General features: G+C 46.2%; 1 protein-coding gene across 3 annotated transcripts in view; it reads right to left on the reverse strand.

Moving 5' to 3' along the window:
• LOC146822827 (Y+L amino acid transporter 2-like) overlaps positions 1-27,428 on the reverse strand; it is a 436,531-nt gene that overhangs the window by 282,128 nt on the left and 126,975 nt on the right. Inside the window, exon 1 of one of the 3 annotated variants that reach the window (XM_085607018.1) lies at positions 17,153-17,220. The exons of 1 other annotated variant lie outside the window; for it this stretch is intronic. The gene's annotated coding sequence lies outside the window, so the exon portion shown is untranslated. Of the gene's footprint in view, positions 1-17,152; positions 17,221-27,428 lie in introns of those variants that run through there. One more of the 3 variants, XM_085607019.1, reaches the window with a different exon arrangement.

A 27,428-nucleotide genomic window follows, 5' to 3' on the forward strand; every position in this document is an offset into this window, starting at 1 on the left:
AGGGTCAGACTGATTTGCATATGGCCATGTCTGAACTGGGGTGGCAGAGTGGGCTAAAGAACGGTGATGGATTAAACCCAGATCAGTTGACTGGGGGTGAGTGCTTGCAATGTTCAACACTCCGTCCATCATTTCCTTTGGTTTTTGCTTTGTTCGCCATAAGTTGAAGGGGAATGCTCAGACGTGAGTCCCTTGCTCACTTTGCCACTGGATTCAAGCAAGCCTGGCTGAAGACGGCTGAAATGCCAGAAACCGGTCCTAGGAAGCTTGTTTCCGGTCCAGGGAAGACATGGCTTGGCAGTTCGGGCTGGACTGTTCCCATGAGGCACAGGGTCAGACTGATTTGCATATGGCCATGTCTGAACTGGGGTGGCAGAGTGGGCAAAAGAACGGTGATGGATTAAACCCAGATCAGTTGACTGGGGGTGAGTGCTTGCAATGTTCAACACTCCGTCCATCATTTCCTTTGGTTTTTGCTTTGTTCGCCATAAGTTGGCAGGGTATGTTCAGACGTGAGTCCCTTGCTCACTTTGCCACTGGATTCAAGCAAGCCTGGCTGAAGACGGCTGAAATGCCAGAAACCGGTCCTAGGAAGCTTGTTTCCGGTCCAAGGAAGACATGGCTTGGCAGTTCGTGCTGGACTATTCCCATGAGGCACAGGGTCAGACTGATTTGCATATGGCCATGTCTGAACTGGGGTGGCAGAGTGGGCTAAAGAACGGTGTTGGATTAAACCCAGATCAGTTGACTGCGGGTGAGTACTTGCAATGTTCAACACTCCTTCCATCATTTCCTTTGGTTTTTGCTTTGCTCGCCATAAGTTGGCAGGGTATGCTCAGACGTGAGTCCCTTGCTCACTTTGCCACTGGATTCAAGCAAGCCTGGCTGAAGACGGATGAAATGCCAGAAACCGGTCCTAGGAAGCTTGTTTCCGGTCCAGGGAAGACATGGCTTGGCAGTTCGGCAACCTTCCGCCATCAGATGCGTCACGCATCTGTTTATCCTTGCGCCACGATGCGCTGCATTGTAAATGCGGCGCATCTATTGTGGCGCAAGGGTAAACTTTTGTGACGCATCTTCCCTGGCGCATCCCTGCTGATTTGCAGGGATGCGCCAGGGAACATAAATCTGCCCCACAGATTCTATGTACTTTTAGGAACTACGCAACACCACTGGGCCCTCCGATGCCAGTGCAGGCTCCCCTCCCAGCTAAGGACAACAGGCATCAGCAAGGTCTTACTAAAACCACTGGGGCCGACCGCACCCCCTCTCATCGACTGGTGGTCCTTGGCACCGGCCGCCGCAGCTCACAGCGGTCTGTGCCTACACTGCACACTCCCTTCAGGGGTCAGGAGGCACTCTCCAAGCTCCAAGGGTCTTAGGTGCTCAGCTGTCATCCCAGGAACATCTCTATCATTCACCATGGGCTGGCCACACAGCGGGCTCCTAGGTCTGCCTTGTGGTCGGCAGCAAACAATCTCTGAGCTAGTTGTAGCAAAAAAAACTGAATTTTTTTGGTTGCAGCCTGGACTCCCTCAGTCATGGATTACACTCAGACTTCGCAGAAGCCTCTCGTATCTTTGAGCACCAGGATTGTCGAGGAATAGTTTACAGCCGAAGGAGCTCTCCTAAATGGCGACCAGTTTCAAGCCTGGCAAGCATAAACGAGTTGGGACAAAACTAGATCTCTAGTGGCGTGAACCCTGTGAGAAAATCCAGGGTGACACAAGATAATGCAAAGTATTCTCATGGTGAAGACTATTAGTTGAACTGTTGTTGGAAGAAAAGTTGAGTCCATGATCATTTTTTTTTTTAAACCTTTATTTTCAAATTTTCTTATACATTAAGGAACAAAAAAAATCCAATGTGGTACATTGTCAGGTGTCTCGTCACAAATCAGTCGCATACTTGCAATATATAGATCAAAGTAGTAGGCATCACAGCTGGAGGATGTTCAAAATAACAAAAACAGTGTTATCCAATCTCTCGGTCCGTCCAATCAATATCTTCAACATTTCAGTTGATTATTAATTCTAGCTTTTTTAGCGCGTGAGGAATTTGGCATGAGGGAAGCGTGTATTTCGCAATTTACATTACAATATTCCAGCCTGTAAAGTAGGAACAGTTTGTTTACCCCATAGCAGCACTATTTCCTGTTTAGCTAACAATAGCCCAAGTGCAGCAAACCTCCTGATCTTTTTGGGAAAGTTGACCGTGTATCCCATGAGAGCAATTTCTGGCGTGGGAAGAAGCGTCAGCAATGTCATTGCACGCAGTGTGGCATGCACCTGTTCCCAATATGTCTGTAGTTTAGGACAAGTCCATGTAAGATGGGCAAAGTCCGCATGGGAGGGGCATAACATTTCAGGCAGTGTTGCGGCCTGGAAGGATCAATTTTGTGTGACCAAGCTGGCGTATGATGTAACCTGCGGAGGAATTTAAAGTGAATGAGTTTGTGCCTGCTGTTGAGGGATACTTCTTTCGTCACCATGCAACATTTTTTCCATTGATCATCAGTATTGGGACGTCCAAGATGGCGTTCCCATGCAGTGCGCACTTTAACATCTGAAACCGGTCGAATACCAGTGCCGGACCTTTACATTTTGGAAATGGAATGGGTACCCGTCTCGCTCTCAATTATCAACGTCAGCGGGGCCATAGGTTTCGGTGCAATCGGATAAGTAAGGAGTGTGACTCTCAGTGCAGAGTGAATACAAGTCCATGATCATACTTAGGTTCATTTCTTGAATAAGGTGTATGGGGGCTTCATTAACAGATACACTGGTGTATTCTATCTGAAGTGGCTACTTTCAGAGCGGGGTGAGAAATGTAGTTGATTGTTCCTCTGCTCCAACAATTTCTCAGGCCTTTCTGGCCAGTGGTGTGATTAGTTGTTCCCTCTGACAGTTGTCCTTGTGATTGCTTAGTCATCTAAGGCTCTATGTGTTGTGGAGTTGGCTTTCTCTCTTTTCAGTGTGTTAGTAGAGGGGACAGGGGCGTATCTTCATCAGAAAGATTGTGGACTGGGGCCATCAAATTTTTCAACAAACTTGTGTATCTTGTTAAGTACATTCATAGGACAGGAAGAGCTTAAATGGGGCTTAAGGGGCATTGGAGAGGGGCGTGGATTGTTAGAGGTATCAAATGCTAGAAAATGCCATATTTTGTAAAACAAACAACAGAGAGAGAGAGAGGTTGTGTTTCCATCTGTATGTATATTTATATTCATGGGGGCAGATTTATGTTCCCTGGCGCATCCCTGCAAATCAGCATGGATGCGCCAGGGAAGATGCGTCACGCAAGTTTGCCCTTGCACCACCGCAGATGCGCCACATTTACAATGCGGTGCATCGTGGCGCAAGGACAAGCAGATACGTGACGCATCTGCCGGCGTAAGGTTGGCGCAGTGCTGAAGTTGCGTCGCAAGCGCGACGCAACTCCAGCACTGTTCGAACCTACCCTATCCCTAACATGGTACGTCAAGCCTTACGCCTGCTTCAAGCAGGCGCAGGGTTTTGACGCATTAGCGTTGGGAAAGTGACTCAGTGAAATCTTATAGATTTCACTGAGTCACTTGTCAGGGGCGTTCCTGCGACGGAACAACCCCCCTGAGTAGAAACGCCCACATGAAACCTGACGCAGGTTTCATGTGGCGCAGGGCTTTACACCGTGACGCATCTCCATAGATGCGTCACGATGTAAATGGGGCGCAATATGGCGCAGGGTTTACGCCGCCGCTGCGTCACAAAAGTGACGCAACTGCAGCGTAAAAGTGGCGCAAGTCTGATATAAATCTGCCCCAAAGTGTATTTCTGACAGGTACCTCACCATACCCAACTGAGAGCACCTGAATCCAACTATCCAACTATATCATTCAAATATATATTTGTTAGGTAGTGCGCAACCCCCAAAATACTCTCTTGAAGCAAAGCCCCTGGAGGTGGAGAAGGCAGGGTTAGCTAAACGGTAAGTAGTGTAACATGGCTGGATACTCAGTTATTGACTGTTTGAAGGATTACCTTTGTTCCAGTGTTTTTTCAGACTGGTAGAGTCTGGGGGCTAGTTGAAGCCCAGTGTCCTTCCGGTTGGTTAAGTATGCGAAATAGGGATATGGAAAGGATAGGATGAATAGGTGAGGAGTGAAAAAATAGAGAACACAGAGGAGAGTTATATTGAGACCACAAGTAATTACGAACCATTTAGCCCTTAGCCAGTGCTTAATTTGAACCAGTAGTTCCCAGTGCTCACCACCGGCACCCGCACCTGCGTTTTTAATGAGCAACAGTTAAAGACACAGTCACATTCATTTATGGTAGGCACAGGGAGATTGAGCGATTTGCCCAGAATCACAGGATGTTCAGCCCATGCCATGGACTCGAACCTGGTTACTGAGCTCCAAAATCAGTAGCTCTGGCCATTAGCCACATCCTCTTCCCACTTTTATGGTTTGGAGTTGGTTCTATTTTAGGCGGCACTAACAAGAGAAATGGGCTAGTGCAAGCTGCCTCCAGACGAGAGCCCTGACACATATTTTTTTTACAAAGTAACATCTGCCCATAGCTCATAACCAGGGACATAGAGTGAAACGGATATGAATGCTGAGGGAATAGCAACAAATAAGTGGAGGGAAAGATGGGGTAGCATGAGTGAGATGCTCTCTTGCGTGAAAGGGGGAAAAATAGAAAGGAAGGTGTAATGGGGTATAAGTATGGGGCAGTTGAGGCTGTGCAGAGGTAGGTGAAGAGTTAAAAGATTATAGAGAATTAAAATGTGCCAGGAAAATAGGAATTAATGAGACAGAGGCTGGTTGTTGCCATCTTGGATCTTTTAGGGAAAGTGTGAGTGAGCAGAAGCTCAATTACGATGATAAGTAGACTAATCTCATTGCAGAACGTGCAATGTAGGATTGAGATTATGACTTAAATGATAGTGCTAGGGCAGGGACAGCAGGAAGTGAGGCTAGCATTGTCATTTTGGTATTTCTTGAGTCAGGTTGTGCTGCAAGGTCTGAGTGAGTATGTTATGTTATGTTAAACGTGCTTATAGAGCACACATACACCAAACAGTTTCTTGGAGCTAGGGGGTCAATGGAATCCTGCCGCTCAGATGATTCCTTCATAGGCCTGGTGGACCCACCCAAGTTTTTAGAAGTTTCCTGAATTGAGCGTAAATTGATATGGATCTGATACTCAAAGGAAGAAAGTTTCAAAAGTGGGGGGCCAAGATGGCAAATCTTAGTCCACCTAATTTCTTGCGTTTAAACGAAGGAGTAGCCAAAAGGATAAGCTGGGAAGACCTGAGATCCCGAGTGGGAACATATCTTTGAACCTGGGTAGATGCAAATTCTGGGCATGTGCTATGAAGAGATTTAAGGATGAGACATCCCATCTTGAATGTACAGCGTTCTACAACAGGGAGCCAATGTAGCTTCATCATAAGGGGGGTAACGTGGTGCCAACTCAGCTGACGATAATCTAGCAGCCTGGTTTTACACCAATTGCAGTCTTCTTGTTAGATATGCCAGGAGGCCAAAGTAAAGTGAGTTAGCGTAGTCAATGTGGGAGATGACTACAGCTAAAACGACCTGAATAAGGGCTTCAGGAGTGAGGAATCTGCTAATCTTCCTGATCTTCCGGAGCTGAAAAAAACAAGTAGGAACCACCCGTCCCAATCTGGGATTTCATAGACAAGTCGCTGTCAATTGTGACTCCAAGGCTTTTATCTGAACTTGAGGGTAAGGGTGGTTTTCCCAACTCAACAGGCAAACAAATCTAATTCCAGGGGTATAGGGGCCCCCGATTAAGATCAATTTAGTTTTGTCCGGATTCAATTTTAGGTGATTGGTGCTCATCATGAGTAGAAAGAACACAAGATATAGGAACATATCTGGAAACTTACAGGACTGTGGCTCACAGGAATTCACTCCAAGGACACAAACAAAACTTATATCAACCTCCCTCATGCACCGATGCTTGAGGAGAAATGCTTCATGAGGTCTAAGGTAGATAGGGAGTTGTGTTGGTGTAAAGATTTATTCACAGCAAGCACAGCAGAGGTTTCCACCAGGAGACAGGCCAGTGAATAGCTTGCCATGAAATATTAAACAGCTTGATATGCAGGTTTGAATGTACAAGTTTGTGTGGAGAATGTTGGACCGTGCAAAAGGTGGTTAAGGATTGTAGAGATAAAAGCTTTTTTGGAAAGCCCAGAGAAGTAATTTCATGAAGTTTACCAGAGACTACACTGCTGTTGATGTGCCATCATTAAGCTTTTGCAAGTGTTTGCCTGTATTCTTGTCTCTTTTACGGTGTGCCTGATGAGAGTGGGAAATCATGGGCCAAACTCAACATCCTGGGGAGTGACAGCTGTCCAGCAGTTTGTGCGAGGGGCTGGAAAGCAGGAGAAAGTCTTGCACTTAGGTTAGACAATGGTAGCACTTGATGGTGGTGGAAGCCATGCAGCAGCCTTGCCCTTCTGAACACTCTGAGCATAGTTTCCCTCCATGAAGCTCTTTGGAGAGCTGTGCCACCAACACTGTTTCAAGCGCCACCCTTGCACCATTGCTCCAACTGAACATCTTTTCTGAAGCTTTCTATCGGGAGGTTTCACATAGCTGTATATTTTGTGCTTTAGCTCTCTAAGCCTTTGCTACAAGTGTCCCTGGTCATCACAGTTTATTCAACAGAAGACACGCTTTCCTGTGTCTACCACTCCAAGTGCTCTAAGCAACTAAGAATAAAGAATGCATCAGCCAGCGAAGTTTCACCTACACCTGCATCACAGCATTTGCTTCAGCTCTCCAAGCACTTCACTGGGTCCCTCTGACTAGGAAACAACTTTTACAATGCGGGCTGAGCCAAGCGTGCTGTTTCTCTGCAAACTGAACCATGCTTGCCTTATTCACACATATGCCTTAATCATGGAGTGGGAGGTTCTAGGTGCGCGGATGGGTTTTTTGGGCTCAGGGGGGTCGGGGTTATTTTCAGGGCTCAGGGGGGTCAGGGTTGTTTTCAGGGCTCGGGGTGGGGTCGGGTTGTTTTCAGGGCTTGGGGGGGGTCAGTGGTTTTTACACAATATTCTGGTAGAATATGTGGTGTGTGGGTGTTTGGTGTTTGTTAGGGACACCAGCAGTGTAGGCCCCACTCTCGGATCTTAGGTGACACAACATACGCATACAAGGTGTCCGGGTAACGGAATGAGGGGTTCATCCCATTTTATTTAAAGCTTCTGGCCACGCCTGGCCAGAGGATGTGCTTTGTGTACATCCGGGGTCTCCTGACAGGAGGACCTCTGACCTGCTTCATCTCTCCCCAACTTGGGGGCATATCAGCAACAACCGGCGATAATTATGGCTCAGCGCTCTTAGCGTGAGGATAATTATCGCCGGCTAGTGTGGATTTTTATCGCTGAGATAGCGTGCTATTAGCAACGCTTATCCCCTCAGCGATAAAAATCTTCACGCTAACTGCCTAACGTGAGATTATCGCTGGAAACCCAGCAAAAATCTCACGTATTGTGGCATTAGCTTGCTGATAGGGACTCACAAACTTAGCCATGATATCCACCTTCCATAGGATATCATGGCTAAGTCAGTCCTGAAGCAGGCGTAAGGAAAGTAACAGGGGTTATCGCTACTTTTCCTGACGCTATGCTTACTAGCGTGGGGCTTGATGATAGGAGAAATGTCGCTTAGCGACATGTTAGGTCAGGAACGCCCACTTTGCATCTCATTAGAGATGCAAAGCTGGGCGTTAGGAATCCTGAAGCTAAAGCAAGGTTTCATGCGTTAGCGTGGCCTTGCTAATTAGGCGATAGAATTATCGCCGCTTTTCAGCCGAAAACGGCCGCAAGAGCGGCGATAAATTTTTATCGCCAGCTTGTAAATATGCCCCTTGGTTTTCAAGTCAGAGTTCTTAAGTTAGCACACAAAGTCTTTGAGCCGTTGGCTGGGTCGAGGGTTGGGTCGAAAATTATATCGATGGGACTGGCTACGAGTGGGCTGGTTGCTGGGTCAGAGACTGGCTGGCGTGTTGCTTTGCTGGTCTTCTCCTGGGCCTGCTTGACTCTGGCCTTGGGGTTTGTTGTCCAGGATGCCGTTCCCCTGATAACCAGACCACTGAGTTGCTTCTTCTTCTTCATTGCCAGGAGGGGTTTGTTGGGGTGAGTTCTCAATGTGTTTGAACTACAATATGTTTCACGAGATTATTTCATGCCCCTTCTTGGCTGTTATCAGAATTCTTTCACTTTTGATTACAGTCCAGACTCTTGGCTGGAATGGTGTTCTGAACTTCAACCCTGGTTTGCGGTCTTTGATTACAACGTGGTCTCCGGGTAGGAGCGTCCAGGTTTTTGCTCGCCCGGTTTGGCTGGCGAAAAAGTTCCTATGCTCACCGCGTGCTTGGGCTCTTTGCATGTCATGTGGTGGTGGAGTCCACCCTGGGCAAATAGTAATCATGTCTCAACGAGGTCCATTGCACATCAGAGTCCACGGAGCTTGTTGGGGAGTGCTCTGATACTCCCTCAGATTGTATGTGACATTCCGATTTACTTGTTCGGTGATGGCAATTCTCAGTGATTTGTTCAATGTTCGCATAAACCTCTGTACTTCCCCATTGGTTTGTGGCCACTGGGGTGTGATACAGTGATGGTGCATTCCGAGTCTACTGAGGAATTCTGCACATTTTGCACCATGGAACGGCGGTCCGTTGGCACTTCTACTATCTGGTACTTTGAATACGTGTCCATTAGGACTAGGGTGGTCCTTCCATTGGGGAAACTCCCGAAGTCCATGCTTAGTCTTTCCCAAGGGGTTACACAAGGTCCTTCGGTGATTACAGGCGCCGGCCTTTCCTGTGCGCCGGACAGTTGTCATGTGGGGCATTTGCGAAGAAGATCTTTAGCCATTTTTTCGATCCCGGAGGACCCACATAGGAGGAGCTCCTCCGGGGTGATGCTAAATTCGTCTCGCATCCGCCACTTCTTTGTTAGACTCTCTCAGCTTTCGCTGGTCCATTCGTTTCCATCTTGAAGAAAATCTTGCCATGTGCCACTTTGCACTGCTGTGCATACTCTGGTGAGGACAGGGTCTGTCTCAGCGGCCTCTCGGATGTCTTCTAGCCATAGGGCATGGGGGCACGATGCTTCGAAGATCATCCTGATGTAGTCTTCCACTCCATCTGGGCTCTCTGGTGTGTTGGGCAGCACTAACAGGTGAACCACGGGTTGGTGGTCCGTGATCACTTTAAAAGGTTGGCTGCTCAAGTATAGATGGAAAGGTCCTCATGCCCACTTGATCGTGAGTGCTTCCTGCTCGATTTGAGCAAATCGCATTTCTGTGGGTGTCAGTAACTTACTTTCAAATGCCAATGCAGCTCATCAACCTGGTTCTTTCTCTTGAGCTAGGATTGCTCCTAATCCTACTGGGCTAGCATCAACCAGCAGCTTGGTGCGTTTGCCAGGGTCAAAATAGAAAAGTGTGGTGTTGTCGGGAAGAGCGTCCTTGATTTTCCAGAAGGCGTTTTCCGTCTGATGGTTCCACACCTATTTTGTGTCTGCTTTCGTGAGGGACCTCAAGGGCTCAGTGAGAGTCACCAGGTCAGAGATAAACCTCCCGCAGTACGTGGCCATTCCCAAGAAGCTCCTCACTTCTGGGACTGTGGTGGGGGCTTGTGCCTGCTTGATTGCCTGTGACTTGCAAGGGTCTGCTTGTATCCCCTGTTAGTTAAAGACATATCCAAAGAATTCGAAGGGTGGATGGAAAAATGAACATTTGTCCATGTTCTTCGAGCCATTTGAGAGTGGCTCTTAGGTGTGATGCTCGGCGGCGGTGGGTGAGTGGATCAAGATATCGCCGCTGACAATCATGACGCCCAGCAGAACAGATAAGGGTTCTCTTGTAGCGTTCTGAAATGCTTCCCCTGCCAAGGAGATGCCAAAGTTGAGACTCTTATATCGTCATAGTCCTAGATGAGTGCTGAATGGTGTGATATAGCGGCTCTCTTCCCAAGTAATAACTGGTGGTACCCAGCATTTAAGTCTAGTTTTGTGAACCAGTGGGAGCCATTGACGTCTGCTATCAGTTCATCCATGGTCGGGGTGATATGCCGCTTTCGCTTGATGGCACGGTTGGGGAGCTGCATGTCAATGCCCAGGCATATCCTCCTGGGCTGTTTGGGTTTCTTGGCGATCACCATTAGGAAGACCCACAGGATGAGCCCAGACACCTTTTCAATCACTTCTTGGACTTCAAGTCTCTCTTAATGTCCTAGCTTTGGATTTGCTATTAATTTTAATTTTTTTTGTCTTTGTCTCTAGGGCTTGTTGCGGGCGTGGCCGGCCATGTTGAGAGCATGCTTGGCCTCTGCACAGGCTTCTCTGTTTGCTGGGGGTGTCTGGTGCGTGCATGTTTTCAGATGTGGTGGGAGGGGCTTGCAGTTCACTTACTGCAGTCTTCAGTCTTCGCGCACTGTGCTCCTTGCACTGTTGGCTTTTGTCTGCTGCCTTGCACCACCTCTCACTGTGCAAGATGGCATGCTTCTACGGACAGGTGAAGGGTGTTGGCTGTCTTCTTCGATGGTTGTGCTGGGGCCGCAACCTGCACGGCAAAGTTAGAGGTGGCAGGATCGGGCCTTCCTCTTCTCCGGGTAAGGTGGTCCAGGTATTCAGTAGTGGAGGTGTGGGGGTACGTCCCGCCCTCGTTGCCAGTGTGGTGTGTGGGTGTTGTGTGTTAGTTTGGGACAGTGTAGGCCCCGCTCCTGGATCCCAGGTGACACAACATACGCATACATAGTGTCTGAGTCTCGGAATGAACCACAAGTGGTTCATCTCCTTTTATTTAAAGCCTCTGGCCATGCCTGGCCAGAGGAAGTGCTTTGTGTACATCCGGGGTCCCCTGACAGCGGTACCGCTGACCTGCTACTGAATATACAAAGAAGTCGTGCAATTTCCAGGTGTTAAACCATTCAAAGAAGGAGACACGCTGCAGGCAATATGCATGCATAAAAGCAAAGCTACTTGCGCAGTGCATTCACAAGCGCATTGATAGACAAACAGACGGCACAATCAAATTCCATCCACAAACACATAGAGAAGCAACAAGATAATGCTTTTGTCTGCAATATGCATGCACAAGTCACTGAAATGCTTTAGGCTCAATATCCCAATTTGTTTTCCCCAAAAAGAAAACTCAATGTAAAACTAGCGCCTAGAGGACTTCAAATGGGGGAGTTACGGACAGGACCAGAGTAGCAGCTGCAGCACTACCACATAGACAGTGCCACGTGCACAGGCTGTAGAAAGTAGGCCCACTAGAAAATCTAGCAGTTGTGTTAAATGCCCCCACTAAACCCTGTTATTTGACATTCCTGCTCCTACCCTTGAGCCCTGGCACCTCACAAAGTTAGGGAAGATTCTGCACCTTTTTACCAGTAAACCACTGTTTCAGAACAGTAGCAAAGATTGCCAGTCAAGACAAAGGGTGTTGGTGCTGTAAAGAATCAGCTTTGAATATAAGGTGGGGGTTAGTCTTCTCACACATTTTATCAAATGCTCCAGATTTCATCCCATGCACTTGTGTCCCATTCCCTTCACTAACGCAAGCCCATCGGAAAATCCAGAAACGCTTTAGCTAGCTGGCCTTAGGTAACAGGATGGGGCTTTGCAAGACAAATGAACAAATAAATACATACAACGATAAATGCCAAATATCACAACAGAACTGGACTCAAAACTTCACAAGGGGTCCCAGAAAAAGACTCAAAAATTCAAATGTTGCCTTTAGAACTGAACACACAACTTCAGATATGGCCCCAGAACTGGACACAAAACTCCAGGTGTGGTAGCTAAACTTGGACACTTAACTATAAATGTGGCACACGGAATTGCACACAAAAACTCCAGATGTTGTCTTTAGAAGTGACACAAACCTCCAGATGAGGCTCCTAGAACTAGACATGTAACTCCAGATTTAACCTTTGGAAGTGGGCACAACATTCCAGATGGTGCATTTAGATTTGGAAACAGAATTTCAGATGTGGTACCCAAACCTGGACACACTACTCCAGGTGTTGTACTCAAACCCAACAATGCAAATCCAGATGTGGCCTGTAGAATTTAAAGCAAAACCCCCAGATATTGCGTTTAGAACTAGACACAAAACTCCAGATGTTGTCTGTAGAGCTGGACACAAAACTCTGGATGTTGCTTTTAGAACTGGATGCACAACTCAAGATGTTGACTCTAGATACTGAACACAAAACTTCAGTTCTGGCCCTGGAACTGAACATTCTGTAATGTGACCTTTAGAACTGGAAACAAAATTCCAGATGTGTCCAGAGATTGGGGAATAACATTCCAGATGTATCCCTAGGAACTGGTCTCAAAATCCAAATTCAGCTCCTATAATAGGACACAAAACCCCAAATGTGGCACTAGAACCTGAGCACAAAACTCCAGGTGCTGCCCTTATATCGAAAGTCTAAGCTCAGGATGTGGTGCCCAGAACTGCACATATACCCGCAGATGTGGCCTTTAGTACTGGAAAGAAAGGTATGTATGTCCACAATTGCAAAAAATACATTAACAAACAAATGCGGAAGCCCACCAAAAGCGGGCGGCAGTTATACTATAGTGAAAACGCACCTTGACACACATTTTATGAAATTAAATAAACAAGTAGTTACCAACAAACGCACAAATTTAGGAGTGTAAGGAAACCGTAATTTACCGGTGCTCCTCTTGTAAAACCAGAAATGATGTTTCAACAGAAAAATGAGAGGCAATATAATCTTAAAGAGACGTGTCAATGTTCATTGATATTCCATTCACTGTATTTTTGTGTAAGCAGAAAAATTCTTTCTTTCGTTTTCTTAAAAAACAAGTAGGCACAGCCAACGCGTTTCGCCCAATAAGGGATTTTTCAGGGCAATGTATTGAGTTTTCACTGTCTTTAAATCCTAAAAGGAAACACCAGTACTGTGCCGCACTGTAGACTGCTTCTTAGTCGTCATTCAGGGAATAATTGTCCATCATATATCCAAAGTGGTAACCTTCAACTGTTAAGTTGTAACAAATCAATTGTCACCACCCATACAGCTCCCAAGGTTTCAATTCTTGTGTTGGCTAAAGTGTTTGTATCGGATTAGTCCCAAGTTACCGAAGTCATGACTTGGACTTGGATACATGACGGACACATGGTGGCAGCTGGTCGTTTGAGGTGGGCAGTACGCGAGTTCTGACACAGGAGTGACTATACTGGGTGGTGCAGTTTTTTTAGCCTTGCTGCCTTTCTTTGCCTTTAAAACCAGAAATTATGTCTCTGAGTGTAAACCAATAAGAAGCCAGGAAATTAAAGCCACACAGGAGTGAACCAATTGCAAGCAGCAGGCCGGATTACACTCGGTAGAGTGATTACAGCAGGTCTTACAGACAGCACTTTCGCGCTGATGCCTGACCTAAAAATGCCCCATTAACAAGACTGCATTTCTGAATGCTACAGATAAACAATGGCAATCAGTGGGTGTGCCAAAGCCCATAGAAGAGGATACAACAGGTCTTTCAGACAGCGCAAGCTCTGTCGAGACTCGACATAAAACTGAAGGTATCCTTGTGTAACGTAACAAGTGCTCAAGTAAAACCTCTAATACCTTCGGGTGGAGTTCGCACTATAGAACAACTGCAACAACAACAAAAAACGAATTTCGTCCTAAAGAACATATCAGGAGCCAGTAATAAATCACTAAATGAGTTCATGATTAATTTGGTGACGTCACTAAATAGTTTCTGTGACTTCTTTTAACAGTTGATTCAAAACGATGGGTAAAAGGTGAGCTGCTGTGAGTATCACATGGAGGGTGGAGGTGGTGGGAAGCATATTGACATACACTAAAACACAGTGTTTTTCATCTCTTTCATTGGAAACTTTGGGTGTAAGGAATTTGGAGTTCCTGACATTTTACATTACATTATTGATAGGTCTGATGAACATCTTTTGCAACTTGACGTTCCCATGTGAGATCAAAACACATAAGTGTAACGGAGGAGTGCCCATATGCTATTGACATACAGAAAATCCCACCACAAATTAAATGGGCTTATCAATGGGCACTGTAACCCAGATTTTAGTGCCATGTTTACATTACAATTTTAACGCAGACCCGATGCAAAATCTTTTTGAGCATTTACAAGCCAAAGCGAATTGGTATTTGCGTTGGTTTGTAGGAAAAAGTAACGCAAATCATTGCCAAGCAATGCTTTGTGTTACTCTGCGTCAAAGGGGATTTCCATGGGTGGTACATGGGCACTCCTATGCTACCACATGCGGTTTTTGAAGTAAAATCCTTTCTACTAACAATAGTTGACAGGGTTTTGCTATAAAAATGAACTAAGTAATTAATGAATTTCACACAATGGGGCATAGCCAATTTTAATCTCTGCTGCTGCCGCACTCCTTATCTTCCTTTCCTAATCTGATTTCTACAGCAACTTTCTTTGCTCTACAGTTTATTTTCACACCACTGTATTTCCTCTCGTTTTTCTTTGTCACCTGTCAGCTTTCTCCTTCTATTTCTTATTTTCCCCAACTATTCTACTTCTGCTGTCTTTCCACTCTCCCTCTATCCATGCTCTGGTGTTCCCACTCTACCCCAACTTTTATGTCTCTTCTCTAGCCCGCATGAGTTATCTCTCTCTCTCGCACTGCAGTGCTCTTTTCTCTCTAGCTATTCTCCATTCTTTTTCCTCCCTGTCCTCTCTGCTAATTTCCTTCTTTCTCTCCCTCTATTTCTGGCGGTCTAGTCGCGGCTGGTAAGTCCAGAGGGTGGTGAGGCAGATGGCAAAAAAAAATACATTAAATTAAAACACACTTACCTTCATGCAATGAGCGCTACATCCTCAATCATCTTCTCTCCTCGAGGCAGACTCTCAAGCCAATCCTGGCCTGCTCTCATGCTGTGCATGAGAGCAGCGCCTTGATTGGAGGGAAAGGCCTGACTCGGCACTCCACAGCCCTCTGGAAGCCTGCACTTACTCTCTACCCACACAGCTAGATTGAGAGGTTTAAAGGGCGCATGACTGCCCATCGCAAGATGGCTTGCAAATGAGTCATGCGCACTTTAAGGAAGTGCAAAGGCGGCCCACACTCCACCCTACTGCTGCTGCCATTCAGAAGGCCCTGCCCCGTACTGACACTCCACTTGGGATGGGGTGATGAAAATAAAATGGTAATGAATTAAGTTCATTTTTCGTCTCGGAGCATTTCAGTTTCCCGAAGATCTACCACTGCTGAGTTCTACACCCTTGACGGCACAACAAGCACTGCCACTGTGCTGACCCATGGTAGGACCTTTCAGCTGGACCCACAGACACTTCACATGCAACTGCATACACACCAGCCCACCAATCAGCCCCACCCCAAACTCACCACAGACACCACCTGAACAAAAATACCTACTTGCATGCACCCTTCTCAACACACATTCACTGTGCAAGCATTCCAGTGAATTATGGGACCTCATCACCACCCTCGCACCCGACACCATCTTCCTCACTGAGACCTGGCTCAACCCCACATCAGCCCCGGACATTGCCAATGCGATCCTTGATGGATACAAAATCATTCACAAGGACTGCACCAACAAGACGAGAGGAGGAACAGCCATCATCCACAAGGAGATCATACAGTGTACCACCACCACCGACAACACCACCACCCCAGTGAACATCTCAAGTTCAAGCTCCACACGGACGACAAGACAGCCATCAGAGGCACCCTCGCATACCGACCCCCAGTCCCGTGCTCCAGCTTCTGCAACACCATTGCAGACTTCATTGCGCCCCTAGCCTTAGACTCCAAGGACTACATCTTCCTCAGCAACCTAAATTCCCACATTAACAACCCCAACGACAAAAACACTGCACACCTCTTCGTCCGTATGAGCAGCCTCGGATCCACGACCCTACACACACCACAGGATATACGCTGGACCCAATTTACACTTCCAGCAACCGCATCAAATAGAGTGTAGTTGATCGGGCAATTGTTCATGTAACAGAGGGTAAAACACGTACAAAGTGAGTTGGGGTCAGATCCACAGCCTCTGAATAGCCTGCTCTGTTCTTTTACTTAACTTATGTGTCTGTTTGGTCTGTATAGTCCCCTATTACAAGTCCTACCATCCTTTCAGCTTACTGTGCCACAAAGTGTAACAGCTCTAAACAACATTATGCACCCAGTCATCTGGTCATTCACTCACCCAATCATTCATCCATGCACATACTTATCTCTCCGTGCACTCATTAACTCATATATAAGCATCAATTGTCTCATCTACCTGCTCACTCATTTGTTCAATCCATGCACTCCCATTATCTTAATCATCCATTGATCTACTCATGCACTTAGAGGTCACTCCATGCATTGACTATTTCCATGATCCGTGCATCCTTCCATTCATCTACTAACCTACCCAAGCAGCACTTGCTTAAATTTACTCACTTATCCATGCACTCAGCCACCCTTTCATTCATTCATGTACTCACACACCCACTCGTACTTCACATACTCTTGCAAACACTCAACTGTCCATTCAATCATCCATCCATGAATGATGTGCTCAAATATCCATCTATGCACACCCATTATTAGATTCTCCCAACCATTCACACATTCCCCAAAGACACTCACATCCACAAACTCACCAATCTATGAAAACAACTTTGATTAAAAAGACAGACCCATGGACTTTGCTAAAGAGTGCATTTTATAAATCAGTGATATCACCCTTCTTTTAGGATTTGTTTTGTAGTGTGCATTGTTTAGTCAAAGATATGTTGCTCGATCGTGCAAGGGGCGACCAATAAAATATCTACACCTTGGACACTGTCATTATCTGCCAAATCCTTTGCAGGCTTTGAGGCCAGGGAATGGAGAGCAGGGCACATTGCTCATGACCACCCTTCCCCAGGAGAGCGGCAACAGTCTGGTCCCTAAAGCACCAGCTTGAAGAAAGATTTTCGGGGAGCTACAAGTATTCCTGCTTCCAATAAGAAGCTGGGGGTGGGAAGCGACTTGTTATCAATCTGGTGTCCAGCTAAGCACCTCAAACATTGAATAAGACACAATGCACCTTTCAGTGAGCACACATTACAGGCTTACCTCTTCACAAAGCAGCGCTCCAATACCTTCGGGTCGAGGTTGCTCTATAAAGCTGCACAAGACGTGGCCCTAGACTGGGAGATGGATTTCAACCAGAGGCCCCGCCCCCGAGTCAAGCTGTCTGCCGGATCTTGGTACATTAGCTGATCACAAGATACACACTCGCAGAGCCATGTTCAGCTTGTTATGGGTGATAATTTAATTCAGTCTGTGACCCGCCGGCTCCTACAGAGTTTATTCAACCTTCAATGATGTGTGAAGACTTACTAAAGAAGTAAACGGGAGCGAGATGCCAACATATTTGTGCACTGAGCATATTCTCGTCTTGCGAGCACAGCTCACTCACTGCCAGCGCGCTTTCTGCTTAAATGCAGCTCCCGTAGCTGCCAAGGTTTCAGATTGCTTATGTGTGACATTTCCATAATTTCAGTGTAATTTAATTATTAGTGACATTCAACGACTTGAGCGAGCCTTTCTCACTAGATAAAATCAAGCAATGAAGACCAGGGAAACATATAAATATCAGAAATTACACCGAATTGAGCAATGAGAAACCCTAAGAAGATCTTAAAATTGCCCCAAATCACCAGAAATGGAAGGGCATTTAGCTAGTGCGCTTGTAAACTGATCATACTGTTAAACAAATGCATAGCTGTCAGGTTTTCAGACTGCTTATGTGTGATATTTCCATGGTTTCAGTCGGGGTATGAGTGACAATCAATTGTCTAATGTGTCCCACTTGCATTGACACTTTTTCATGACTAAATGAAAACAATGATGAGTATTTGAGTCCCTCTCTGTGAATTATCTGTTACTGCATCCAGACATTTCACACCAGGAACATATGGTGAAAACAAGCCAGACCTACTGGGTGTTGCCAATGCTTGTTTGCAGCATCAGACCCATGAGTTAACACTATGATTTTGTTGTGACTAAATAGAATTGAAAATATTTCGATGCTGGCAATATTAAATATTAATAAGTCTGTGGAAGCGGTAGTTGCCTTCGGAGTGCCCCAAATACTTGTGTTCTCCTCTTGACACTGCTTCACCTGTAGTCTCTCACTCCGACACCTGTATCCAAACATCTTTCTGTAATCCTGTGTTTGCAAATCTCATGTGTCCCTGCTCTTCGACACTCTCTTTTCACTCTCTAATTCTGCATGCACTTTCTTGCATCCCCCGCTTCCCTGTTCTCTCTCTTTCTCCCTCCCGTCTTGTAAATCCGCATTGTCTTTTCTTGAATTTGGTGCTGTTAGTATTTAGACAGCCGGTGTATGGTAATTACAGTTGCAAATGTGTGACAATTGTTCTATGCACTCTGCCATGAGGCTGCAGTTCGAATGATCATGTAGTCAAATGCTTTTACGACCCAGTGATAGGCAATATGAGAAACGGTAACCAACTTTAGAGAAAGAAAGTTAAACTACTTAGCTGGGCCCAGGCCAATTTCCTCAGCAGTGAGACACCTCTCCTCAAACTACAGCTGCTTGGAGCAACATATCGCGCTCTGGCTGATGAGTTTCTGTAACCCCACTGAACATGATAGAGCGTCACGATATTCTGAAATTAGTAGGGGTGCATCATATTCACTGTTAGTCCGCACCCACATATTAATCGACATAGTTAGATGTGCCTTAGAAAATTGCGTTACTAGAAGTGTTTAACATAGAGGTGATTCGAATTGTAACCATGTTTTTATGTAGGAGAATGTCGTAGTTCATTGCAAATGTATTTTAGTAAACGCATAGGGTTTGATTTTAGGTAATGAAACGCGTTAGGTTAGACGTGTGCCATGTTAAAGTTGCACGTACAGGTTGCTTCTTCGTGTTTAAGAGAATTAATGAATGAATGCTTATTGTGTGATTTAGTAATGTGTTTAACAGTGTAAAGGCCTGATCGCATATATGTTTAAAGAGAAAGCCCTTTTCATTTCTTATGTTAGCTAACATTGTAGGCCGAAAACGATTTCCCTTGGTAAAGGCTTTGAGTTTTAGGAAGATGGAAAATCTTAATGAAGTGAAAAGTTTCTCGTTCCCATGTTTCTGTTGCAGGTGCAAGGACATTTAGCTCGTTAATGAGACTAGGTCTTTGTTTTAGGAGTTAGAATGGTACGAGAAGCCCGCAGGGGAGTACGTTGGAATTTGAGGATGATACTTTCAGCGGAGAAGGTGCCTGGGACCCAAGGTCAAGCTAACCGTCGTTGGAGCCAAGATAAGCTGTGTCGGAAAAGTACTGGAAGAACACCTGGCTGAAGAGGTGTGCCGAAGGGCGTGTTCTACGTTTTTGGGGTTTTGTATCAGGGAAAGTGCCCCGAGGGTTGAGCAGTTGAGGTTTAGATGGGAAGCTAGACGGAGCATCTTAGAACGAGCTCCACGTGAATGTACTTCTGAGGAAGTCTTCACTCCTGACACCTTTTTGATTCTCTTGCCTGGGATGGGAAATGTTAAGTAGGGATGTCACCTTAGAGTTAGAGTAGGGACAGATTAACGATTTTTCTTTCTTTTATGCTAATGATTCCTAAAGTAGATGTTGGCTTAACCATTGCTTTGCTTATGTTACTCGAATTGCTTATTCTTTATGTTCTGAGTCGTATGAGACTTTTACGTAGACTTGCTTTTGTATTAGTGCCCATTTACCTTTTGCACCTTGTACTAAGGTGTCTGTATGTTCAGTTATTTTTGGTCGTAATAAAATCCTAAAAATTTTAGATTCGGAGTCAGTGGTCCTTTCCAAATGAGATAAAATGTTGGTGATTATGTTGCAATAATTAGATTTCCTCCCCTCTACACTATTTAGCAGATAAAAAGATCCTGGCGACCGAGAGGGTCTTGAAGATAATCTGGTAATCAAGAATCCGGCCCCATCAGTTGGTAGCAGAGTAGGATGGTTATTCCTGATAGTGAGGGGTGATCTAGACCTAGATAAGACATCCCAGAGGCCCATAGAAGTCAGGTGATGGTGACCCATCGGATGATGAGCGGCGGAAGATGGCGGTTGATGGAGATTGATGGAGAGTAGCAGTGCGGCAGGAAGCAGCAGTTCATGGAGGAGTGAGTATGAATAGGGTAAGGTGTTTTGTAGATTGCGGTGTTGATTTGAATGTGCGATGTCTTGCGGAGTTGGAGTGAGTGTTGAGTGATTGTGAGATCAGGCTGTGAGCGCGCGCAGCCCGGGAAAATCTTAGGCTCGACGAGTAGCTTAAGTGATTGTGGTGTAGAAGACACCCGAGGTAGATTTTGTTGACCACTGAAAGGGGATAATGAGTCGTCATCGATTACCCAGACCGAAATAGGGGGTGCGAATGTGTGAGTGCGTGAGTAACCAACGCTGGTCGTGGGTTGGTGTATGTGGAATTTGAATAATTGAAACCTATCAGTTGAGACGATTGTCTGGTCGTTCACAGACAGACAATTGCCAGTTGAGGTCGACAATTTCGAGAGACTGTGGACGGACAGTCAGAGAAGTAACTTGTTTTGGACAAACGGTTATTTCAGCGTATGAATGGGACGAATGCAAGGGTGAGACGTGAACTGTGAAGGAGGGGAACTGCTGCGAGTGGAGGACGTGTGACGTCAGAAGGTGTCGCGCTGCGATAGGTCGGTTGGTGTGAGTCGCGCTGCTAGAGGTGGATTGATACCAGGAAGTAAACGAAAATATTGTGTGTGATCGAAAAATTTGTTATCATGAAATGCTTTAAGGTTTTCCGAGAATTATGTAGAGGTGTCAAACATGTGGTTACTCGTGGGGGAGAAGAAGCCCCTCCCGAGAATACTCCGGCGCATTACATGGCGAGAAATGTATGATTGCATACTATAATTTGGCTTGAAAATTGGCATAAAATGACCCAGGGCGAGGGAGAACTGGCTTTCCCGTGATATGGTTCCTTCAGGTTGGAAGTGTTGTATCAGTTGAAGTCTGTAATGGCGGCACTACGACCTTTGCCGAGACCAACTCAGTTTGAGGCGGTGCATGCATGGATTAGAGCGGCACATGATAGAAAAAGAGACCGAAGTCAAGAAAGGATGAAGAAGTCGATTAAGGCATTTCAGGAGGCAAGGTGGGATGCAGAAGAGAAAAGATAGAGAGTGCAAACAATAGAGGGAGACAGGTTGTATCCATTATTGGTAAAGACGGATGGCTCAAAGGTAAAGAGTGTAGATGATGATGACAGTGATAACGATAACAGCCTACTAGAGAGGTTGTTGTCTGAGAGACCACCTCCATACAATCCCGGCTCCTATGAAGGGAAGTCGGCGCAAGTAGAAGGGACGAGTGGACTACCGATTCAGTCAGAGGTGAGAGTAGAAGGGAAAATCTCGACAGGAACCGAGGGTACGAAAAACCAGGTTACAGCCGGCACAGAGGCTGGGAGAGGTATGAGGCTACCGGATGCTCTAAAGGTACCGGTTACCATTGGACCCATCGTTTCTTTTTACGACCCGGATCAAGAGAGGGTTGGGAGTCTGGTACAGTCAGCTGTAGGAGCAAGGAGTGTGGTCGAGGGTAATGGATCAGTGAGTGGAGCAGAGCAGACTCCTAGACCTATAGAGAGTAGTACGCCCTTGCCAGCTACAGCGGATTCTTCGAGGGGACAGCCGGATGCGAGATCAGTGAGGTCGAGGTCTTTGGCCGAGTCAAGATCAGACTTGTGGATGTGGGCACCGCCAGTGAGAAATCAGAATCAGAGTGAGAGAACTATTGAAAGCGAACGAGGCACTGTGGTAAATCGTTCTGTTCCTATGAGCATGTCAGAAGAGAGCAGATCTCAGGAACGCGAGTGCGATTATGATGAGCGGAACGGAGCAGCTTGTCGAGATATATTGAAGAGAGCTCTGAAGGGAAGAATGTTGGATGTTGTGAGGTTGAAAGCAGAAGTAGATGAGATAATAAGTGGAAATTTGACTCTCGAAAGAACGTACATGTACGAGCAGGATGAGTTACTTTTTGTAGCGAATGATGTGACCCTCAAGGCGAGAACTGCACATGAGAATTTGTCTGAGTTGGCTAAAAAGTATGATGTGGACCTGTTCAAAACGAAATAATTAACGGGAAGTCATAGATTGCAGTATAGCGATCAAGAATTGGAATAGAAGAGGGTCATGGGATTGAGGGCCCATATCAAAGATTTGATTATAGCAATGCGTGCGTGGATCATGCTTGATAAGTGGGAAGAAAGGTGGTCCAAGAAGAAGAGTTCTAGAAGGACAGTAGGAGAGATGCCGCCTCCAGGGGAAGGGATGATGGATGTAGGGAATTTCCCTTTATGAGAAGTACAGAATGGAGGATATGTGCATGTGCCTTGGAGCAGGGGTGATTTGGCTACATTTACGAATGATTTTCCCCGTTTGAGGGAAAAGCCTGTGGAATGGTATAAGCAGGTTGATCGGTTTGTTAAGATCTTGAAGGTGTTGTGGGTTGACTTGAATACCTTGTTTGACATTGTGATCCCGAGTGACTTATGGTCGGCATGTAAAATCGCCGTTGAGTGGCCAACTTCAGAGCCTGACAGGGTTCGAATAAGTGATTACATGGTTGAAGTCAAAGATTTCACCTCAGGATATTGATTGGGTCAAGATAGATCGGACAGTACAAGAGCCAAAGGAGACGGTGCATGAGATCTATGAGAGACTTTTGCAGACTTTTAAGCATAGTGGATTAGATGTGTTGGATACAAAAGACATGGGACAGTTTGTTTCAAAGTTTGTACTGAGATTGAAGCCTGAGGTTAGTCTCATGATACAGCAGCATTTGATTTGTTGGCAGAATAAGCCGGTGGATGAGATTTTGCGGTATGCCAGGTACTGTAGCGATGAGATAGATTCGAAGCACAGGAAGTTGAAAGACAAATTGATGCTCGTTCAGATGCAAACAGCACAGGGACAACCTAATGGGGGAACGTTAGGAAGGAAGTAGGGAAATAATCAAGGAGGAAACCAGAATATCCAAGGTCAGGGAAGACCAAAGTCAACTGACCCTAAGACAGGGCTGGATGTTGCGACATTGAAAAAGACCACTGTGTGTCATCTTTGTCATCAGGTTGAACACTGGAAACGCGAGTGTCCTCTGAATCTGATGAGTCAGTTGCAACAGGAAGGGGAAATAGTTCAGGTACCTGTATCTGAAATGGTTCCCACTGTGACTAGACCTAGGATGGTGAAAGGGAGGACTAATAGCCCGCAAGTGCAAGTCACTCAACCACCTAGGGTTCAGAGTGCTCAGCAGGGAGTTCGGACGTACCAACAGATGCCCTTGTTCAAAGGGTGTGAGAAGTTTGGTCCAGATCCGTTGGCATGACGGTGCCTGAGAGGGGAGGAAGACTGCACGCTTGGGGCAGGCTTGGAGGTAGACCAGAGGGGACCATTTGTAGAAGCAGATGTTGATGGTCACCCTACCACCTTTTTGGTTGACACTGGTGCTACCCGGTCTACTGTAAGATCAGCAGTAGTACCTAACCTACCGCTCTCGGGACAACCGATCCAAGTTGTTGGCGTAACAAATAAGAAACTGACTAGCCCACTGACCGATCCAATTCCTGTGAGAATAGGAACTTTCAGAGATCGACACCAGTTTGTGGTGTGCGATTCGAGCCCAGTTTGCCTGTTAGGAAGAGACTTGTTGTGCAAGCTGAATTGTACCATTTATTGCACACCAAAGGGAGTTGAAGTACAGACAAAGGACAATGATGCGACCTTTAAGGTTGCAAATCAGTGTTTCTGATAGAAATGTACCCGGCGCTGACAGTGGAGGAACTCCCACTTGATCTGAGGGATTCTGTGTCAATTGATGTGTGGGATCTTAGTGGAGAAGAGATTGGACTGGTTAAAGGTATAGATCCAGTGAAGATCCAGGTCAAGCCGAATGTAGAATTTCCTAGGACGCCCCAGTATAATTTATCACCTGAGACGATTGCAGGGATCAAACCTGTAATTGAGTCTATGATCAAGCAGGGAATTCTGAAAGAGATTATGGGTAGCCCATGCAATTCACCTATCATGGGACTACAGAAACCGAGTGGGAAATTCAGGATTGTACAAGACCTGCGGAAAATCAATGAGATATTTGTTACATGTTGTCTGGTGGTACCAAATACATCTGTGATTCTGTTTCAGATCCCATGTGAAGCTGAGTGGTTTACAGTGATTGATTTGTGTCAAGCATTCTTCTCGATTCCACTCCATGAGAAAAGCCAATTCCTTTTTGCTTTCCGGCTGGAAAATCGCGTGTTAACGTGTTGTCGTATCCCACAGGGGTATGCGGAGAGCCCATCGATCTTTAATCAGATCCTGAAGAAGAATCTTGAAGGTCTTGTGTTGCCGCAGAACTCTGTTCTGGTGCAATACATTGACGACCTGCTCGTTGCTTCAGAAACTGAGGACGCTTGCAGGATCGATACCATTGCCTTACTAAATCATCTGGCAGAGAACGGACACAAGGTGTCTCCGCGCAAATCGCAGTACTGTTTGAGTGAAGTACAGTATTTGGGTCACAGAATAGAGAAGGGCAAGAGAAAGGTGTCACCAGATCGAATTGAGGCTATTATGAGTATGCCTGTGCCCACTACTCAAAGAGAAGTTAGAATGCTCTTGGGGATGGTTGGCTATTATCGCCAATGGATTCCCAACTTCTCTTTTGAAGCGAAGCCTTTGCAACGGCTGATGCACAAGGATGTGAGTGATCCGGTACCATGGGATGAAGACTGTTTGAGATCATTTTTGAGGCTGAGAGAAGCCCTGTGTTGTGCTCCAGCTTTGGGAATGCCAGATTACAACAAGGCATTCACATTGTTTTGTTGCGAGAGAGAAGATTGTGCATTGTCAGTTCTGACTCAGAATCATGGAGGTGTCCGTAGACCAGTTGCCTACTTCTCAGCTACTTTCAATCCAGTAGCTTCTGCGTTGCCCGGATGTCTGAAATCCGTTGCTGCAACAGGTGTCAGTATCGAAAGATGTGAGAGTATTGTAATGGGACATCCACTTACAGTTTATGTGCCACACTCTGTTGAATTGTTGATGACAAGGACTAAAACACAGCACCTCACGAACAATCGATGAACCCGCTATGAGCAGCTTATACTTGCTGCAGAAAATGTGACGTTGAAGTGGTGTTCTGTTTTAAATCCTGCAACATTGATGCCTATTCCAAATGTGGACGATGGAGATTGTGAGGATCACGATTGTCTCGATGTGACTGAACTATGCACCAAACCGAGACCAGACATTGTTGATGAACTGCTCCTTGACCCTGATGAAATTTTCTTTGTGGACGGCTCATGCTTAAGAGACAGTGTCGGTCGACTGAGAGCAGCTTTTGCTGTGTGTACCATTACAGGGGTGGTTGAAGCTGCTTGTTTAGAAGGAGTACACTCCGCACAGGTAGCTGAAATCATTGCCTTGACCCGTGCCTGTTTGGCTGCTGACCAGATTCGAATAACGATTTATACCGACAGTCAGTACGGGTTTGGTGTTGTTCATGACTTCGGGCAGTTATGGTCACAGAGAGGGTTCATGACCTCTTCAGGTTCGCCCATCAGAAATGGGGAATATGTGAGACAGTTGTTGTAAGCATTGCAATGTCCGAAAGAGATTGCAGTTGTCAAATGTTTTGGCAATTCTAAGGGAAATGACTTTGTATCTATGGGGAATAACTATGCTGACAAAGTTGCCCGGTTTTTTGGAAGGTATACTGGAGAAAGTCAAGAAAGAACCGATCTCAGCATGATGTTAGCCATGGCCGATACATGGGAGCAGTTAAAACGAATACAGGATGAAGTTCCTGATCAAGAAAGGGATGGCTAGATAAAATTGGGATGTGAGAAGGGAGATGTGGATGGGTGGGTTTCGAGTGATGGACTAGCTGTGCTACCTGAATGTCTGCTGAGTCTAATGGCAAGATTGATACATGGTGCAGTACATCTTGGCAGAGATGTGATGGTGCGGGTGTTCACGCAGATGTGGTATAACCTGAAGTTTCGTGCAGTTGCGGAAGCTGTGTGTCAGAGGTGTGTTACATGTCAGCAGATGAATGCAGGTAAGAGAACTGCTTTGACCCTAAGTCACATTGGGAGATCGGGAGGGCCTTTCAACAGAATGCAGTTGGATTTTATCGAGATGCCAAAGTGCAATGGGTTGAGGTACATTCTAGTTGTAGTGTGTGTTTTTGGTGGAGGCTTACCCAACACGTAGATGTGACACACTCACTGAAGCTAAACTATTGCTAAGAGAGCTTATCCCGAGGTTCGGTTTCCCGACCTCTTTGGAGTCAGACAGAGGGACACACTTCCATAGCGAGATCATGAAATTGCTCTGTGCTGCCTTGAATGTGGATCAGAGATTGCATTGCAGTTACCGACCAGAAGCTTCAGGGATTGTGGAACAAGTGAATGGGACTTTGAAAGCGCGTATGGCCAAAGTGTGTTCTTCGACATCCCTGAAATGGCCCGACGCACTGCCCTTGGTCCTCATGAGCCTCCGTAGCGTCCCGGATAGGAGGACTGGGTTGTCACCGCACGAGATTCTAATGGGGAGGGCAATGCGAGTACCAGAGATAACTGCCACTGCTTTGATTAACATCACTGATGACTTGATTCTCGACTACTGTAAGGGACTGGCTGACGTAGTCCATTCTGTGTCCCAGCAGGGGCAAGCTGCAACTGTTCCAGCCGCCAGTGACCTGTGCCACGACTTGTGCCCGGGGGATTGAGTGCTTGTGCGTAAACACGTGAGGAAGAGTTGCTTGGATGTTCGTTGGCGTGGTCCGTACCAGGTAATACTGGTCACGAACACGGCAGTGAAGTGTGGGGGACTGCCGAATTGGGTGCATGCCTCCCATACCCGCAGAGTTCCAGCACCCTTGGAAGATACAGCCCCTCTCGTAAATGAAAATCCAGCTGAGGTGGCAGGGCCATCTGAGAGGGCAAGTCAAGCTGTGAGGGTTGCTGATGCAGTTGGTTGTGCACTAGATCGAGCTGAAAGGGGATGTGAAAATCGAAACCCCGAATTTGACTCAGACGGAGAAAGTGATGCTGTGGGTGGAGTAGAGTCAACTTCTGCAGAAGATGGAAGTAGTGCACAGGGTAACCAAGGGGAGAGCAGAAGTGCTACAGAAGCTGAAAGAGTTTGGCCCGTGAGCCAGAGGCGACTGAACTTGAGATTGGCACCTGAAAGAGACCATGCCCCAGTTTCTGAAACGTCTGAATCTGAACAAAGTGACGAGGAGCAAGCTCGAGCTAATCTAAGGAGGTCAAGTAGAACAAGAGTGCTGTGTCAAACGTACGC

The sequence above is a fragment of the Triturus cristatus genome, chromosome 5_2, assembly GCF_964204655.1.
Source record: "Triturus cristatus chromosome 5_2, aTriCri1.1, whole genome shotgun sequence".
In the NCBI taxonomy this organism is placed as follows: Eukaryota; Metazoa; Chordata; class Amphibia; order Caudata; family Salamandridae; genus Triturus; species Triturus cristatus.